At 35.1% G+C, this 20515-nt stretch overlaps 1 protein-coding gene and 1 long non-coding RNA gene across 4 annotated transcripts in view; one reads left to right on the top strand and one right to left on the bottom strand.

Annotated features, from left to right (window-relative positions):
- The window catches only part of WDR89 (WD repeat domain 89), a 32172-nt gene extending 22446 nt beyond the window's left edge, over positions 1–9726 (bottom strand). The window contains exon 1 of one of the 2 annotated variants that reach the window (XM_039864623.1): positions 9580–9726. The gene's annotated coding sequence lies outside the window, so the exon portion shown is untranslated. The remainder of the gene's footprint in view (positions 1–9579) is intronic. The other variant, XM_039864631.1, reaches the window with a different exon arrangement.
- Positions 9727–9756: 30 nt separating this feature from the next.
- The window catches only part of LOC120603825 (uncharacterized), a 42599-nt gene continuing 31840 nt past the window's right edge, over positions 9757–20515 (top strand). For both annotated transcript variants that reach the window (XR_005653178.1, XR_005653179.1), the window contains exon 1: positions 9757–10028. This is a non-coding gene — a long non-coding RNA (uncharacterized LOC120603825). The remainder of the gene's footprint in view (positions 10029–20515) is intronic.

The following is a 20515-nucleotide window of genomic DNA, read 5'->3' on the forward strand; positions in this document are numbered from 1 at the left end:
TAGGGTTCACATCCTGGCTTCATTGGCTTTGTGTTTCAGCTTCCTTTCCTTTAAACGGGATAACAGTACCAACTTCACAGGGTTGTTATAAGGAATAAGTTAATTACTACAAATTAAATACTCAGAATGAATCCAATAGTGTCAAACGACAAACCTGCAGAAAAAACTATTAGACGCAAATTCCAATAAGTTATATACATATATCCCATGCTGTTAACCATGATAACAGATATATACACACACGACAGGCAGATTAGATACTTCCAAGGTGAATTCACAGAACAAAATGTTCCTCCCAAATATCACCAAACAGAAAGATGCTTTAACACATTAACAATTCTTTAAATTACCACTGTTAACTAGTGATTGAAATAATATTAAGGTAGAATGAGGCTTCCTGGCACTGGATAGCTTATAATCATGTCAACATATCTCTCATATAACAAGATAATATTTTATAAATATTTACAAATTGATAATTAAAGATAATTTATATTTTGAAGTAGATTTACTATTAAATACTCTAAATCTGAATATTCAAAAGGGATCTGCTGAAATAGAAATCAAAACAGTGATAAAACCCTTAAACATAAATATAGCTTTATACTCATGTAAAGATACAGCAGGACAGTCTAGCTCTCTTAACCACTTTATGCCATATCGTGGGAAGATCAGAATCTAGTTATGTTCTAAACTCATTTCCTCTCTTCTGAACCTAGTGAAAGATTCTGATATTAGAGAAATAACCAACAAAAAACATAACTCTTGAACCATCCTGCAAAAGCCGGATATTAAGAGGAAAAATTTTTCACACTTACTTTAAGATCTGATGTGATTAAAGAGAACTAAAAATATTGTACTGTCAATTGTAACTTTACTAAACATATGAAAATGCTTAGCTTAGGCTTCAGCTATCAAACTCTCTTTAAATAATTGCCTGACCACCTGCAAAAGAATGAAACTAGACTATTGTCTATCACCACACACCAAAATTAACTCAAAATGGATTAAGGGACCTGCCTATAAGACATGAGACAATAAAATGCATAGAAGAAAACAAAGGAACCAAACTCAAAGACCTTGGACTTAAAGAGGATTTTATGAATTTGACCTCAAAGGCAAGGGAAGTAAAAGCAAAAATAAATGAATGGGACTACATTAAACTAAAAAGCTTCTGTTCAGCAAAAGAAATCACCAAAGAGGTAAAGAGACAAATATCTGAATGGGGAAATATATTTGCAAGCAACACCTCTGATAAGGGCCTGAACAGACACTTCTCCCTAGAGGACATACAAATGGCCAACAAATATATGCTCAACATCACTAGCTATTAGGGAAATGCAAAGCAAAACCACAATGGGATACCATCTCACACCTGTTAGAATAGCTATAATCAGCAGGACAAGCAATAACAAATGTTGGAGAGGATGCAGAGAAAAAGGAACCCTCATACACTGCTGGTGGGATTGCAAATTGGTACAGTGGAAAACAGTATGGAGGTTCCTCAAAAAACTAAGAATTGATCTACCATATGATCCAGCAATCCCTCTACTAGGCATTTACCCCAAAGACTTGAAAACCCATTTCCGAAAAGATGTTTTCACACTGATGCTCATAGCAGCACTATTCACAGTGGCCAGGACATGGAAGCAACTGAAGTGTCCTACAATACATGATTGGATACAGAAGCTGTGGTACATCTATACAATGGAATATTACTCAGCCATAAGAAGAGATGAAATACTGCCATTTGTGACAACATGGAGATCTTGAGATAATCATGCTAGGCGAAATAAGTGAGACAGAAAAAGGTGAAAATCACATGATATCACTTATATGTAGGATAGAAACCTAAAAGTGACAAATGAACAGAACAAACAAACAGAGACTCATGGACATGGACAATGGACTAGTGGTTACCAGAGGGTACGGGGTGGGAAGGAGGAGAGAGATAGACGGGGTAAAGGGAGTCAAATACAGGGAGGCAGGGGGAAGGTGAAGTGGGTAACGGGGATCAAATTATGGTAGCTGAAGGAAACTGGACTTTGGGTGGTAATCACACAATAGAATATAGATGTCAAATTATAATGTACCCCTGAAAATTATGTAATTGTATTAACCAATGTTACCCCAATAAATAATAAAAAATATAAATAAATAAATTGAAAAATAAATAAATAATCGCCTGACTTGTCCTTGGCACTGATTACTACTGCCATCTAGCAACAGGTCCAAAAATTATAGAATAGCAAAAAAATCATTCACAACTTAATTGCAAAGTCTCTAAACAGAAAGATACTTTAACTTAGAAATTATTTAAATTAATACCATTAACAATGAATTGAATTGAATTTTTCTTAGTTGTTCTTTCCCTCTCTTCCCCTGGCAACCTCTATGTGAATTGTTACCTCTATGTGAACTCCTAGATTTAATCCTGAACCCTGATCTTTCTCCAAAATTCCAATCCTGTATCTCTTATGTCTGCCTAGACCCCTACCTCTGAACACATTGCCAAAACTTCAAATTAAATATATCCAAAATGTAACTCAAATACCTGTATTCTTCATCTCTGTTAACTGCACAATCTTCTCAGTCATCTAGGCTCAAAATCTAGAATCGCCTTTGATTAAACGGAGGCAAAGGACAAGATTCAACTAAGCTAATAAATCTTACTTTGAAAATCACCTTTCTTATCTGTCTCCTCATTGCTGCCCTGCCATTATCCTCCTTTGGTTTTTCATTACCTCTCTTCTGGAACTGTAATAACGTCCTACTGGCCTGACCAGAGCAGAATAGGAAACACTTGACAAAATCTTACTTCCCACATGAGAAATATCATATAAAAGTTTTGTTCTTAGAAACTAATTTGTTGTTAAAAATACTGACATTCAGCATGATACTAAATGGAAAATAAAAGCAAATATATGATTTCATAAATAGTGCTTATGCACATAAAATAAAATCTTAAGTCTTATAAAGTATCATACACATTCTATTGTTGATCTGCATGAGCTGCAAATGTTTGAACATGTAAGTTGCACACTATTTTATAGCAACCCCAGACTTCTCAATATTTTAATGGGTAAAATTATTTTTCCCACAATAGAACTGTAAAAAGGGTTGCTATTCTCTCTAAACATTCTACATCATTTTCTTGAGCTATCTGGAACCTCTCTGTGCTTCAAGATCTAGCTCAAAAGCTACTAGCACTATAAAATCTTGCTTAACCCAGTCTAAATTAAGTTTCTACTTCCTCCGAATGCCAAAATACTATGTTATTCACACATCAATAATCATATACTAAATAAACTGAAGTTATTTTTCTTGTTATGTTTTATATATTTATATTTGTTTCTCCTCACTGTAGAGTATAAATGTCTTAAGGACAGGAGTTGTGCTAATTCTCTAATATTAACCCACTACCAGCCTACCTCACGAAAGCCTACTTCCTGTGAGAGAAGTGTAAAAATACAAACACATGCAAAACAGACTCAACAGAGGGAGACAAAGGAAATGTCAAAGGAAAAGACAGAGAGAGAGACAGACAGACAGACACACACACACACACACAAAGAAACCTTAGAAGTGGCTATCCCTTTTCTGGAGAAAGTAAAGCTCCTACATAAGAAATAAATCAATGAGTAACAACATTGATGAAACATCCATAACCACAGCTTTGAGAAGGTTAATTCACTCCAACCTCCTAAAGTCATAGAAAGCTCCACAAAGGCTATAACTGAAGAAACTAAGGAAACGATTAGGATTTGGGAACATCACCTTACTTATACACTACACTATACACAGAAAGTATTCAATAAACACCTGCTGGTTGAATGTAATTTAATAGCTAGTCCTATATACTTAAATCTCGGAATTAAATGGTATGTTCAAAATGCTCTTCTTTCAAAAATACAGGATTAAATTATCTCAAATTTCCTACAAATGTGCTTACAAAATATAAACATGTTTTCGATGCCCAAGGATACATCTACATTTTAATAATTCAAGATTTTCAAAAATAACCCAATGATTCATAAATTGTATTCTTCCTATTTTTAGAATAGCTCAGGGGATTTGTTTGATTTTCAAACTCCTTTCTTAGTTCCTCAGAAAAACTTCAACTTGATTTTACAGTCTCAGGAAAAAAAGGGAAAAGTTTGGAGAGAATAAAATAGTTTCATAAAAATAATTCAGCATTACATTAAATATAAATTAATGACAAGCCAATAAAATCACAACTTAAAAAAAAAACTAACCACTATAAAATTGTGTCAGTATCTTCCTTGAAAAGATATCTCTGTGATGCATGCTAACAACTTTGGTCTAAGTAATAGAGAATGAGCTAAAGGAAGGATTCCTGAAGAAAGGGAAGGCCTTTGATTAGATCAAAACCAAGATAGAAATGTACTCTTAACAGCCAAGAACTGGAAACATAATGGGAAACAAAGGAATGGGATGGATCAAGTCAATATGAGGAAGCTCAAGAAGTGTTACCACAGAAAAGGAGGCAGTGTATTGAAGGGAAAAGATTTGCACTAGAAGTGGCTTTTCTTTTTCTTTTGCATGTGACGTTCAGTAAATCACAGATCCCATCTGAATCTTGGTTTTTTCTCATCTTTCCACTTGCTCTATTTATCGGTTCTTTTGCATGCACCAATGATATAACAGTAATCTAAGATCTACTGAATTCTTGCTATAGGCCAAGAACTGTTCTAAACGCTTTATATGCATTATGTCTCATTTAACATTTTGGACAGCCTATAAAGTAGGTACATTTACTTCCCCATTTTATAATAAGAAAGTGAGGCTTAGGAAAAGTAGGTCATTCGACTCACAAATACAAAGCAGGGTTCCACTCGAACTCAAATATGATACAAGAGCCCACACTCTTAAATGCTTTCTTACACTGACTCTCAAATGATATAAAGGACATATTTCACAAAGCATTTTTAAATGGCCACTCAAATGTAAAGCAGTGTTATTATAATTCTTATTTGCACTGACTGAAATTAATCACTAACAATCAATCAAGCAATATACATTGGAAATATTTAAAGCATATACATGTGAAAAGTCTGAACACCAAAAAAGGTTTTTTTAAAAGGAGAGCAATATCAATGATGTGAAATTCAGTGCAAATTTTGGTTGCCTAGGTCAAATATTTAGTCTTAAAGAAAGACTTAAAATATCAGCTATAAGATACAATAAATTTAAAATACAGGTCCTAGAGCATTTTCTCTTCTAGCTATTATTTCACATTAACACTTCATGATGATATTGAATAAAATCAATGAGCCAATTTATTTAATAGTGTTTGTCAGGCATTGTTTTGACACCTCACAAATATTTACTAATTTAATTCTCATAACATCCTATGAAGTGCTTATAATTATCCCATTTCCCAGATGGAAAATTGAAGCACAGTGGTCACATGTGAACAGCTGAAGGTCACAGAATTAGTAATCGAAGCCAATACTCAATTCAGGAAAGGTTTGGTTTAAGAATCTGTGCTCTTAACCATTAGCTCTGCTGCAATTCAAAGAATGGTGAAATTCTTTTTTAAAAAGCCAATAGAAAGTAATAATGATCAGGATGAATGACTACAAAGAAAATGGAGATAAGGAGTCACTTATCTCTTGTAAATTATCAGGAAAATCCTTTTCATTATAATAGCACACCAAGCCTTAGTCTTTAGAAAAAGAGATGTCTTTTAATTTTCCTATGAAGTTGTACTGTTAGCAAATCAAAATGAAATTGGAGATTAATATTACTTAACACTAATATTAACTTAAAAGACTTGATAGACAAAAAGTTTATCATTTTTTTTTTTGTCCAGTCAACTTCTGAAGAGGCAAACAACTGTGGTAAACTTAAAAAAAATCACAAGCCCAGAAAATTTGTAAACTACAAAAAATGGTTTTACAATCCTTAAATTTTAAGAGTTTTGCTAAAAATCTCATTATGATGTACAATTTATCTAGCTGAATAAGCCAGCTAAGTCAGCAGAACCCAAGAAAAACCTGCATTTATTAAATCTAAATGAATCTAATTTTAAAGGCTAAAATGTGAAATAAAGTGACCCAACAATAGTACTATTTTTCAAGAGTTTTTTAAAAAATCACTTCTAACTAGAGTAATCTCAATCACTGAAATTTATTCTAAACCAAATAAGGCAATTTATACGATCAAATAATTCTGTGTGATGATGAGGAAACCTAAGGAATTTTTCAGTCACTGAGAAATGCTAGCTTCCCAGGTAGTATCAGCTTCAAAGAGTTTTTTAAAATGTTCATTCCTCCATATTTATTTCATTTGGATTACTACCCCATCCAAGGAACAGAGAGGGTTAGTGAATCAAATGGGAACATTTAACAAATAAGTGAAATAGGTTACAGTTGGATTACTGGGAGAATTTTTATCAGTTATATAATTAATCATCCAAAGAAGTCTAATAAACTACACTTTAAGTGTACAAAAACAAAAACTTTGCAGCATATACTATACTATACTGCATACTATACCCTCACATCCCAAAGTTAGGTGGTAGACCACCCACATTGGGTTTGCAAAGGTGGCCTAAAACTAGTTTTGCAATCATTAGCTTGACATCCATTTTGAGGGAATAAAAGCACCAAAGTGGAGGCTGAAAAAAGAATTCCTTTGGAAATTGTTTGTGGGAAAATACTATGAAATTTTTTTCTCTGTTCCTACTTTAACATGCATGAGTAGCTCAAACTTAGAGGCCTTGATTTGGTCCCCTGTAGACTATTGATATAGGATCTATGCCTGGAAAAGCCTAATAGACAATGGCTGGCTACCTGCTCAAACCGAACAAGGAGAAATGGCTGTTTTGCACTGTTATTGGCCTGTACACCCATTTTGTCAGGACAAAGGATGTGAGGCTTTTTCCTGTAGACTTGATGACAGCACAGGTATAGAGCCAGCTTAAAAAGGACTTTGTCTAATAGGGTTGTCTAGAGAGGTATTTGGATGCCAACAGAGTTCAGAGGATGCAGAAACCAAAAGCTGTAAACTAAGAGCTGAAGACAAGTCTTAAGCAGCTGGCTAGTGGTAGTGTTCATTATAGCAGAGACTGCTAATTACCAGCTAGCACTTCACCAGCTAGGCATATAACTGGACCATTTAAGTGTGACTACCTGAGTTCTAGCCAAAGAACTGTGAGAAAAAATAGTGTATGCATGATTGATAAAAATGTCTCACATGTGCTTTTCTTGCCCTTTCCCCTTCCAACTCCATGCAAAAAGCAGAGACCTTTACTGAATAGTTATCATATACCAAATGCCTACTAGGAGCTGGGTTTATTCACAATCTTATCCCAACAACCGGATGATAACAAACCCAACTCATCAGATCCTGTTTCCTGAGAATTATGAATTCCAGCCAGACATGAGAAAGCAAACAGGGGGTTACCTTCTTAAGATATGACAACAAACTGAAGTCATCGGAGCTACTGTCTTCTAGCTAAGGGGATTGGTGGATATCAACGAAGAGGAAATACCAGTCCAGTTCTCCATGAAGCCTAGTGCAAAGTCTAGCCTTAAGAGCAATAGAATCCAGTCTTTGCTTGGTTGCTTGAATGGCTTCCTTATAATCAATCCCCATTACCTGAGATCATGCTTCTCTGGGGGACACATACCTATGACTATAGTAAACTGGCTATTATAAGAAGTGAATCGAAAACAGTGTTCACTGCGGGGGGGGGGGGGGAGGTTGCGTATAAGTGACTTGGCTCAATCCAAACCTGTGTTGTTCAAAGGTCAGTCCTATAGCCTCAACAGCTTAGCAGTGATTTGCACACAACTGGCCTTAAAATATTGAACTAAATTAATATGAATAGCAATCCAGTTCAGAAATATAGAAATTCTCATTTTCAATTACAGTCTTTTGCTATCAAGTAAATGAAAATATCTTAAATATGTAGAAATGGTGGGAAAAGTAATTCTTTAAAGCATCATAGAGAAAAGGAAAGTAAGCATTATCTTCAGTCCTATTTGTAACTGATAAAAGATGCAAGAAAAAAATCATGATTTTAGGTTAGGACAAAGATACAACTCAAAAACTACATGGATCACAATATGTGAGCGAAAATAACTCACAAAAAGTTATGTGGGCTGATCTAATTTCGCTTTATGCTATTTACAGCAGCCAAAGGTAAGGCTATAAACCAGACAAGCAAGACTTGTGCATTTACAAGGAATACTGTCTTGAACCTGGGGAAGATGGTAAGTGGGACACATAGGTGTGCTGGCTGGAAAATTACTGCTTGGCTATCGCACACAGGAACATAGGCTATCGCCCATGGGAACATAGGCTATCACCCATGGGAATATAACATTCTAATAAGCTTTCTGCTTCTGTACCCCTGCTTGCACACCCGACCTGTGGGTTTACAGGTAGTGAATAGGAGAAAAATATACCTTTGTGTTTAAGACAGAATGAGGAATGGGATTTAAGGCTTAAAAACCTTGTACCTCTACATTTCGGGGCTGCTTAATTTGGGGTCTGCATACCCCTGGCAGACCCAGCTGGCTGAATAAAGAGTGTGCTTCCTATAACTCACTGGTTTCTGGTGGTCCGTGTGTCTATCGGGGGCTGGCGGCTACAACATAGGCTTAAGTGGTACTAGGGTGTATGTTATCAAGGTTATATAGTCTGCACTAGGTTCAAATGACGGTCTAGCCTCCACAAGAAAGAATTTGAAAAGCACAAGGTTATATGTAGTTAACATCAGTAATTTATATTTTAGATCCATTATCTTATTCGATCCTCACAACTCTGGGAAGTAGAGAAGGCTGGTACTGATTTCAATTCTGCACTTGAAGAAGCTGAGGCTGAGTGGGCAACTTCCCCAAAGGATAGTAGGTGGCTCCTACACTGATGTCTTTCTACTGGATTTTACCTCGATAATAACAATCCATTTACTTGTATTATTTTATAAAATAACTTCAAGACAAAAAACAAGAGCAATATTTTACAAATAATACATTTTAATTTTACGTTCATGGAAACCGAATGCCACATCAGTTGTCAAAGACAAGCCGAAGAGAACACGTGGACTTAAGTAACAGTACCTACCTCTTTAGATTGCTATGTGGTTTAAATGAGATAACAGATATAAAGTGTTTAACACAATAGTTGGTCTCGCAGTTCTACTACATCACATGACATCTTTCCACAAATGAAAATCTGCTTCCTAATTTTGAAAATTAACCAACCCAGGAGGTGGGTTGGAAAGAATGCTACCCTCCCTTCAAAACATGCCAAAAGGCTCTATGCTTTTCAATGAGAATGACCCACAGTAAGTACTGGGGACAGCGATGCCGCCAACCTAATCCGCGGAAGGCGCTCAGGGAACACACTGAACGAGTTTGACAAAGACTCGGACCCCAACACCAGAAGCCCCAACACGTGGTTTCTCCTCCGGCTCCTCCCCATTCCCAACGCTCTTCGCGCTAGAGGGTCAGCGGCTCTGGCTTTCTGGACTCAACCAGTACTGCCGCCTCACGTCGAGAGCTGCCCACCCGGGAGATTCGCCCAGCCCGGCCCTATGAAATGTACCTCAGCTATAAGCCCAAAATCGGCGCGGGAGAGAAATCTAGGCTCAGTCAAGGCGCAGAGATGATGACCGGAACTGCATTGTCTACCTCTCTGATTGGGTAAACGCTCCAAGGAAAATGAAGAAGATTGGTCAGCAGCAGAGAGGCGGGCTACAGCCCAGAGGAAGCGCAAGAGGCGAGGCGGGGAGGCGCGAGGAATTGCCGGGAGCCGACCTCTCTTCGGATTGGACAAAAACAGGATGTCTGCGCCTGCGTAGACTCAGTTACATAAGCGCCGTACACAGCCACCCTTACGTTACGTTACGTTGCGTTACGTTACGTTAAGGGATGTTTCAACGACTCATTGGTTGTGATCTTGGGCCTCTTGGCTGCGTGGCCAATAAAGGACAAGAATAAAGCGAGTTCTGCCTCTTCTTCGAGCGATTGGGTCCTTCGGTTGGCACTGGCAACGTGAGTTTCTTTTAGGGTTTAGACGCTGGAACTTTCACCGAGCCAGGCTCGGATAGAGAAATGGTAACCAAGAAGCTTCTCCGAGTGAGAAATAGTAGTTAGAATTGGGCCTTGAAACACCGACATACGCTCAGAACTTCTAAGTATGACTTCAGTGTTGGGATTCAAAGGAACCAATCCTTTATGCCCTCTTTGGCTTGGCTGTGTCATTGGCTTAAAAAGTTATCAATTTTAAGGTAGCTCCACCTTCGCCCCAGGGCACTCTGATTTGTAGTCCTGAATGCCTAAATACTGTAGCTTTAAAGGGTTGTTGCTACTGAAATCTTAATAGACGCTGACATTTACTGTGGTTCTGATGTGTTCCTTTGTGTTTTTTATCCTTTCACTTACTAGCACCATTAAAACGAAGGATAGGAAAACTGGAAAGACTTTCTGTATGTAAGATATAAATATTAGTGTTTCAAACATTTTCCTACTGTGGCCGGTGCTCTGCTAGACGTTGTAATTACTGTACTAGAGAGAATACTTATATTTTTGGTTTGTAAATTTTTTTCTATTACGACAAAATGGTCATTGATTTTTATATTAGTGTCCATTTGAGAGTTTTCGAATAGTATCCTGTATTTAGCAATTGTACGTAACTATAATGGCGCGGGTAGCAGCTGCTTACATAAACCAAGCGTTGATATTACATGAAGTAATTGATTGCTGTCTTGACAGGAAAATAGTCTTGTAATCCAAATGTCAAGAGTGAACAATTTCAAGAGGTACACACATTGTATACTAGGATTGTATCATGAAGTTCATTTTCACCCTTTTTAGAAACATTATTTTAGTTTAAGGTAGTGTTTCCTTGCCTTTATTGAAGCATGAATTCCTTTTATTTCTGTAAGTCCATTTAGTAATACTTCATCATTTTGTGTTTAGCAAAAATAAAATTATTAATCTATAAACACTAAAACTTCCTGAGTGAAGTTCTCTCTTTTGATAAGTTTTTTCCTGTTTAACTTGTAATACAAACTTTTGTGTAAGAAAAATCAGGGTTTGTGATATATAATAGTTCTACATTTCTAGATTAAAAATTACACTTTACAGGATTAAAGCCAAGCAAAAACTACTTTTATGACTGATTTTTGGAATTATTAAATTTTTGTTTAAAAAATCAAATTATAATTTTTTGTATCGTTTCTAAATAATGAGAGAAAGTTTTAGGTTATTTGTAAATGAAACATCAGAGATATGACTTCTTTTTATTTTCAATAAATGAAGAGCCAAATTGGATGTAATCACTAGATTTCTCCTCTTACTGTTCTATATGGTGTACTATATGAAGTTCGTGGATATGAAAATCATCCTAAGGCAAAAATGCAGAATTATCAGTTATAATGCTTTCTTTTACTTAGCATTTTAATGGTATTTTCTTTTTTGCCTTCTATTTTAAATAAATGGTCCATTTAGGATATAAATTAAACTCATGTGACTAAATAAAAACTATTAAAAACTGCAGGTACGAAGACTGCTACTGTGGTTATCAGTGTTCAGCAGAGTGATAAATCAACTGAGTGTATTGTGAGCACATTTGGCTGATCTATATTAACTGTCATTAGTGCTCACTCATTTGGAGTCTTTTGGAAGTTCCAGAGTATTCCATTTTAAAGTGAAAAACTTATTTTTTGAGAATTTAAAAATAGAAATTAAAAACAGGCACCATTCTGCCTTTTAAGTATGAACCCTGAAATCATCTTTGTATACCATCTATTGGGAAATCATTTAAGAAATTACCTCAACATGAGATAAATACAAGATGACTTGAGATGCAGGAAAAGAATTACAACCCCTATTTGTATTTACTTTTTAATCTCAATGTTTTTCTTTCCATTTCTGTGGTTTAAAACATTCTATTCATGATATAGCAGTATAAATTTTTAAAAATCTAACTATATATATACATGTATATATAAACTGGAGCAAATGGTAAAAAAAGCATGTAATCAAAAGAGTCTGGAGGTGTTAAAAAATTATTCCTGATAGTTGTTAAAGATGGTAAATCAGACTTTATTCAAGGGGGCTATTATGGTGGAGGTTTTAATAGGTGGGGTCAACTTTGAATACAACAGGAAAAGTGGGGATTTATAGCTAAAGAGCAGGTTGTCAGGATCAGTGGATGGAAAATTACAAAGAAACATCAGGGGAAAGGGGGATTATTGCTACATCGACTCAACAGGATTCTTACTGAAAGCAGTCCAGGGTAATCACACACCACCTGGGGATAATGTAGGATCAAGAACCCAATCAGATGTCGAGGGAGAAGGATTCTCATTAAACTGACTTAGGAGGATTCTTGCTAGAACTGGACACCACTATAAGGAAGGATATGGGAGCCCAAGGGCAGGCCTAGTCAAAAAGAGAATATATATATGTGTGTATACCTTCCCCATACATACTCACTCCTATATACACAGAAAAAAATTGTATTTGCTATTATTAAAATATAAAGTCCAAATTGTTCATAATACGACTTGGAAATACGCTCAATCATGATATCAGGGCTCAACCAGAGAAACAGGACCAGCAGGAGGCATATATTAAGGAATTTTTTGCAAGGAATTGACTTACACAATTATGAGGGCTAGCTAGAAGGCAAGCTTGAAATCTGAATAGCAGGCTAGAACTCTGAGGCATGAGCTGAAGTTTCAGTCCTCAAGTGGAAAAGAATTTCTTCTGGGAAACCAGCTCCACAGGTCTTTCAATTGATTGAATCAGGCCCATCCAAATTAGGTAGGATAATCTTTATTTAAAGTCTATTGATTATGAACACTAATTACATCTACACAATACCTTCATAGTAACATGTAGATGAAGAACCTAAGTTCATTTGAGAGTGGGGTTTCAGACTTGGAAGTCATTCCTGAGAATCATGTTTAACGCTGTGTTTTATATTTGTGGGAGTGGGTTAGTGTAAGCATATGCCATGTACAGATCAATCCCATTTTCTACTCTGGTAAAATACATCTGAAAGAAACATTCTGCCTTCAAACTTCATTCTAGCCTGCCTCGCTAACTCCCTGCCTAACAGCCTACATTTGAAACCTCTGCCTCCATTCCTAAGCATCATATGCCTTTGACCAACTCTTGAATCCCAGAGCCCCTTGAAGGTTTCCCAGTATATAAGGTCCACACCTAGACATGCATACCTCTGTTATTTAAGGAGTACTTTCTGGCAAGCTATCAGCTCTGGAGCTTTTAAAAATGTCAACAAGACTGCCCTTGAAGCCAGAGAGCATGAGTGGTAGTGAGGACATCCTGTGACAGGTGCCGGCTGGTTTATACCAGTCACCATGCCAAACTGTTTTTAGTTTTTTGTTTTCCAAAATAGTGATAGTGTTTTAACTCCTTTAGTTTTAAGATGGACTTTCTATTACCCCTTTTAGTTTAGACAGATGAAAGTTGGGGAGAGGCAGAACTAGTACTGAAACTGATAATGATATTAATCAAAAACACCAACTACCACCAGTAAACCTCTTTACAGCTGCTCAAAAGTTGTGAATTGACTAGTTTAAGCTGTATATTCTCTTACTGCCACTTTGAAGTTAAAAAGAATGAACAAATGAACAAATAGTTAAAAATACTTTAAATGGAGTTAAGAGGAAAAGAAAAGGCTAGAGTATTTGATAAATTAGTCTCTAGGTCTATTTAAGTAAGAATTAGGATCATAGTTTATTTTAGACAGAGAAATATGGTTAGGACCAAAAGCAGCAGTTTAGGATCTTAATTGCTATGAAAATAAATTCAATTCTTTCTTAAATAAGATATAGAAGTGCCTATTTGCCCATGCATATAGAGTTTATTTGGGGCAGGGCATATGCTACAAGAGTGGCTCTAAATGAACATAGCTCAAAGTTATTGAATTGCTAAGGCAAATGCACATTTATACCCTCCTTTTTTCTCCTCAGTCCTTGCACCCATTTTGTCCTGATTCTTCTTTTCAGATTGTACTTACCTTTACAAACTTCAATATGGAAAAGTTCTATCATACACAAATGCAGAAAAAATATGGGCTCTTATGTATATGACCCTATCACCCAACTTCAGCTGATGGCTTAACTTGTTATATCTGTACTTGCACCCACTACCCCACCACATTTCCTATCAGATTATAAGCAAATCCTAGACATCATTTTATTTGTAAATATTACTCTTTGTATCTCTAAATTATATGACTTCTTTTCCAAACATAATCACAATAGGCAGATATTTTAATAAGGACTATTACTCAAAACTAGGCATGTGGTTTTGAGCAATTTATTTCATCTCTCTAATCCAGGGGTTTTATAAAGATTAACAATGTAAATAAAACACCTAGCACAGTGCTTGTCACATTGTGGGCATTCAGGAAATACTAGTTCAAGTTCCAATCTTTGATCCACTTACACCTCTTGCTCTGAAAGATTATAGGAAGGATGACAAAAAGAAAGATGCTTGTTGAGCCCTTTCACTGTTGAAAATTATCCTTGAAAAAAAAATAAAATAAAATAATAGCATCAGGAATGTACAACAGCCAGGAAGTGGAATCAAGAAAGTTTAAGTGAAGTATATCAAAGTTAGGCAAAGTAGAGTAGTGCCCAGTGTTAAAAAGAAAACTTATGTGAAACAGACTATTTGACTAATCTGATATTCTTAGGCTTTTTCTTTTTGAATGTGACCTACAGCTGATGTATGTGAGGGTATAATACAAAATTATTTATCTGAGTTGAAAAAAAGATATGAAAGCCTTCTGTTTTCTTTTGTAGGAGTTCTGGAACTTTTAGCCCCCAGACTCAAATACCAATAGTATTCGTACTCGTTGTCTATGTCTTTTTGGATTTACTTGTTAATTGATGCTTTCTTATCTCCTGTTCTAGAAAAGCATTTAGTAGGAGGTTGGATTTAATTTTCTAAGCATTATAGTAAATAAATTTCCTTGGCAAAATACACAATATCCTAAGTTGTGCCAAGCATTATAAAGATGGATCTGATCATTATTGCTAGCATCTTAATATCTGAGCAATAATATCACATTGCAACAGAACCATGTTTCTTTCATTTTAAAAAATACATTATGATGGAAATAAAATGGAGTCTCAATGAGAGTTGACAGCTTAAATAAATTTTGTAATCAGATAATTACAGATGACTGCTCTCAGGCTGATGAAGTGAAAATTTAGAAGATAAAAGAAACATTAAGTAGATTAAGTCTCAGTCATGAATATATTAATCTAATTAGCATTTTCACCCTTCAATTCAAATATTGAAAATTGATACATTTGAAAAAAATTACTTGACAACTACTTAGAATAGCATGAGCAGTGAAGAGAACTGTTTCTTTCAAAAAGCAAAAGCATAAAACCAAGTATAACTGGGATAAATTATACCCTTTTGACTTCTGTGAGAATGCTCTGGGTAAGAAAAATAAATCTCCTTCTTTCCCCTTAACAGTAACCTTACCTGCATACTTGATTTGCTAAGATAAGGAGAAGCAAGGATTTCAATGTTTTGCTGGGTATTTGAATAGACAGATGGTAACCCTAGAGGAAGATGACAACATAACATGAAATAGTCACTGTTTTGGTCATTTCTAATGCACAAGGAGGCCTCTGGGCATGATTAGGAAACTGGAGGATAAAAAATGAGGAACAGAAACCACTCTGCAAAAATAACATAAAGTACTACATTTATTTAATTTACATGAAATGTGTTTTTATTTAGAAAATGTTCTCCTTAATATGAATTGATTCATTCATTCAACAAATATTTTTGATCACCTATTAAATGCCTAGTATATTTTAGGTCCTGGAGATACAATGTTAAAACAGAGTCCCTGCCTTTATACAGCTTACTTTCCAGTTGGCAGACAGACAATATCTATAATATATATTAAAAAGCATATAAAGTAATTTTAGCTAATGATAAATGCTATGCAGGGTAGAATAATCAAAATAACACTGATATGACCAGCTTGGTATCACATCCCCTTGTATTCCCTTGTATTTGCTGTCTTTCTTCCCTGCCTCGCTTACCTTTTCTGATTACTCTTTCTTGACATTGAGCTTACCAATAAAGTGTTAGTATATAAGCTTTAGCTTTTGTCTACATTCCCACACACTCTCCCTACTCCATCCTACCACCAGTCAAAAACATCAGCCAGTCTTAGCCTTGTTGTGACTGGTGTTATGTCTTTAGTTGCTGGATCATAGGAAGGTCTGGGAGGTGCTGGAATAGCAAGAGCCGGGGATACACTCAGGATCTGGAACATCAACTATTTACTTACCATCATAGAAGTAGGGCATTTCAATATTATGGTAATTGATGTAGCTGTGCTAAAGTATATTGACTGAAAATTGGCCCTGCTGCTCTGAAGAAAAATAAAGCAGGCTAAGAGGTTGGAGAGTGATAGAATAACTCTATATTCTATCTGAGAAGTAGTGTCCTTGGGAGGTTGTGTATGATGTGTGTGTGAGTTTGTGTGTAGAGATTTGATACAGCAGTTATCTCTTGGATGACCAGAGAGCATGGGAAACATCTGTTTACCCCATACTGATGGAGAGACTTTGGTGGGAACCAGAACTAGAAATGCCAAAGCCAACTTTAAAACTTCTGATAAAGACTCCTTTGTGTTGTTCTGGACTGAATAACATTTTAAGATATATGTTGCAATGAGTTAGTTTACTATAGATTGAACTGATGTGTGTGTGTGTGTGTGTAGAGAGAGAGAGAGAGAGAGAGAGGGAGGGAGGGAGGGAGGGAGAGAGAGAGAGAGAATAAGAACCCTGGAAGAAGATCCTAGGAATCACAGGAGTGCCCTTCTTTCTGAGTTTGATCTCTGTTCATGCACTTGATCGTATATCCTCTGGGGCCTTGAATGATCAATTGTATCTTCACCTTATTTTCAATCTCTTCCTCATTTCTACCTTTTCCTTCTTCCTACAAATATGTCTCTTCCATTCTATAAGAAACTTTCCTGTGACCCTGACTGCCCACTGACTTATTTAATTTTCTTTAATACCTTATATGCTACCTCCATTTCATCATGTCACCCTTATTCTTCAGACTGCTAGAATATAGCTTTAGTCTTTGCCTCCTCCTAAATGTTAATGTCCCCAGAGCTCCACAGAAAATTTTCTCCACCTTCTGTGTTCCCTTCTCAGTGACTTTACTATCCAGCCAACCACACCAAAAGCCTTAATATAATTTTTGACCCTTTTCATTCAGTCACATGTTGACAGTACCTGGGAGAAAAACAAAACATTCTCAGGTTTGGTTTTGCTTCCCCCACCGCTACTGCCCTATTTCAGACCCTATTAGATTTGCTTGGACTTTGCAATAGCTTTAAACCAACTTTGTCTGCCTCTATTTTCTCCCCTCTCCAGCTTCTTCTCTACAAAGTTACCATTGTTGTATCTTTAAAAAAAAAAAAAATAAGAAATCTTTAACTCTTCTACTTAAAACTTCAATAGACTTTTGATTTTAAAAAGGAGAGTAACAAGAATTTCTCTCTGCTTCCTCCTATTTTCTAAAATGATCATAAAGGAATGAAAAAAAAATCCAGAAGTATCAAGCAAATGAAAGAGAAAACAAGGGAGATTTAAATGGATTTATAGATGAAAATATAAAGGAAGAGTGGTAATTGATTTATCGGGATGGATGAAGTAATAATTTAAGGAACAGAAGTCATCAATGTTAATAAAAAGCAAGCTAATTAACTCTGAAGAACCTCTTATAGGCTGAGTGCTGACAGGCACCAAGTCCACAAGATGGCATTAGACATAGGACCAAAAGTCAGTCTGTCAATAGACTCCCAATTCCCCTCTCTCATCCTACACACAGATCTTCACCTCTAAAAATGAACACACAGCCAAAGATCTCAGAATGCTCTCTCCTTCACTCATCTTCTTTCTCCTAGCATTACTGTGTTCCTTTTTGTACATAGAGACATGTGTACCTGTACCATTCAAACTTTTGGGTCTCAGGACCTCTCTTCACTCTTTAAAAATTATTGAGGACCCCAAATAACTTTTATTTGTGTGCATGATGTCTATCAATACCAGATTCAAAAAATCACTGGCATAGAAATTCTCATCTTAGACTCTACTTCTTGAGAACCTGGCCTAAGACAATAAATATATGATTTAAAAACAGTCATGCAAAGCAGACAGGCATTGAAAAAGTCAATAATAAAAGCAAAAACAACAACAAAATGGAAGAACTATTTTTCCAATTTTTGGTAAAATCTCTTCTTAGCTAAAATATAGGATAAAAATGAATTTAATGAGCTCTAACAAGAAGTCAGCTAAAAGAATTAGAAACTATAAATAAAACTATATGAAATATGGATTTCTATCCACTTCTCTAGCAAATGAGTCTGGCCTTAGTGACTATAATGGTTTGCCATATTAGCTAGTGATCATATAAAAACATCATTATTATCAGGTATTTAAAATCTATAGATCTAGAATATGAAGCTAAATCTCAACATTAAGTGATAAGTATATAGAATTCTAACATTTCTTCTGAGTTTTCTTACTTTACAGTGAAAGACAAAACAAAAATGGCAACAACTAAAAAGAAACCAGCTCGTATACCATTGGGGAGATGTTTCTTTCCTCTACAGTTAAAAATGGCTAAAATAATTTAAAGAATTTTACAAAAGAGACAAACTAAAACACATTCTTTAGGTAACATATTCTAAAGGGAATATTGTTGAAAGAACAACATTAAATAGAAAATATTGTTGAACAACAGAAAATATTGTTGAAAGTTGAAGAAACTAGTATTAGAACAAATAATGCCTCGTAGGAGGTTCCTATTCAGTATAAGTTTCTAATATGTCTCAGCTTATGGTATTTGTTCAATTCTGAATCAATAATGCAGTACAGGAAGAATTCTTTTTCTTCTCTATTAAAAGAAAGATATCCGAGAGAGAGTATGTTTTCAGTAATAAATGACTACTTTAATAAAAACAGTTTCTTATGGGAAAATAAAACAGATTTTTTTTTTAGTGGAGCAATTAAATTTCACTAAAATAAATGAATTTTATGGAATATGTTTTAATAACTGTAAAATCAAATCCCTGGATTTTTCATTGGCAAGTCATATGACAAGAAAGTTAAAACCAAATTGTGCAAACTTCAGTAGGATATCATATATCTAGTCATTTTAATAAAACCAAGACTTAAACATTTTAGTGTAGACTCTTTAAAATACTTTTTAATTATCTGTAGAATGGGCATAACATTTTTTCATAAAACAAGAGAGTGGTTCACTGATATTTTTTGACAAAATAGTTAAAATATCTGCCAAAGTGAAGATGAGTTACACATTTCCTTTTACAAAAAGGAAAGTTTCAAATTTCCCGTCCTTTCCTGTGCTGACAAGTGGCTCTCTGTAAAATGCAATGTTGGCAGATATTTTGGGGAAACAGAAAAAGGGAACACTTTATCTGTTGCTTCAAGGTAACAAAGACCTTTTAATAATGAACGGAAAAGTAATTGCTTATCAAAAGCAAGTATAATTTGAAAACACTTTTGGAAATGTTTCTATTATTCTGTGATTTTATTGCTGAAAATGACGCAAGTTTGTCACCCATAAAAATTCAGACACACTGAAATTTGGAAACAGAATTGTCAACCTTGTTTGAAAATTTTCCAAATGAAGAGTTACTGTAGATTTTTAATCTGTTTGTTAGACATAAAAATACAACATCTTCTAATTGACATTAGGGAAGATGGATATTTCTAGTGAAATTTCAACAAAAACCTTTCCATAATTAGGCTATAAGACAGAAAAAATGAGTATCCTGATTTTGTACTATTTCCTTTTAAATCTTAGTACCTTTTCAAGGTATGTTTTTCATTTATGATAGACATTAAAACCAAGAAGTGTAATAAATTGAATGTAGAATGAGACTTTCAAGTCGATTTATAGCCAAGATGTCAAACCAAGATTTTCTAAAATAATGAAGTTATTATTAATGTTTTTGATGAGCAAATATATGAAAATCAGTAAAAATTATTTTAGCTGTCATTCTTTAAAAATCCCTAAGCAATGTTATAATATAAAGAACATTATTACAGTACATGTAGATAATTTATTAGTTAAAGATTGAGAGTGGATACTTAAAAAATTTTATGATGAATGTACAATTAACAAAGTTTGGTCTAGTAAGTAGTAAGTGCCACGCTGGCAGAATGGTTCTTATTCTTTAATCAAACTCTCTAAGCTGATACAATTAAGTATTTTAATTGCATTCTAAAAGAGGTGAAAATCTAAGATGTAAGAATGAAAGTATAATTTTCCATATTTTCTTCGCCAAACAACTTGAAACTTTACATGAAGTAATGTGTGTGTAAATCAAACATTCTTCCTATAATGGGAAATTATGTCAACAGAGGAAACATGTAAACAAGTCTGTTGTGTGGTAGATTGGGGTCTACCTTTCTTATTGACTATAG

This window comes from Pteropus medius, unplaced genomic scaffold (assembly GCF_902729225.1).
Source record: "Pteropus medius unplaced genomic scaffold, Ma_sr-lr_union100, whole genome shotgun sequence".
Classification (NCBI taxonomy): Eukaryota; Metazoa; Chordata; class Mammalia; order Chiroptera; family Pteropodidae; genus Pteropus; species Pteropus medius.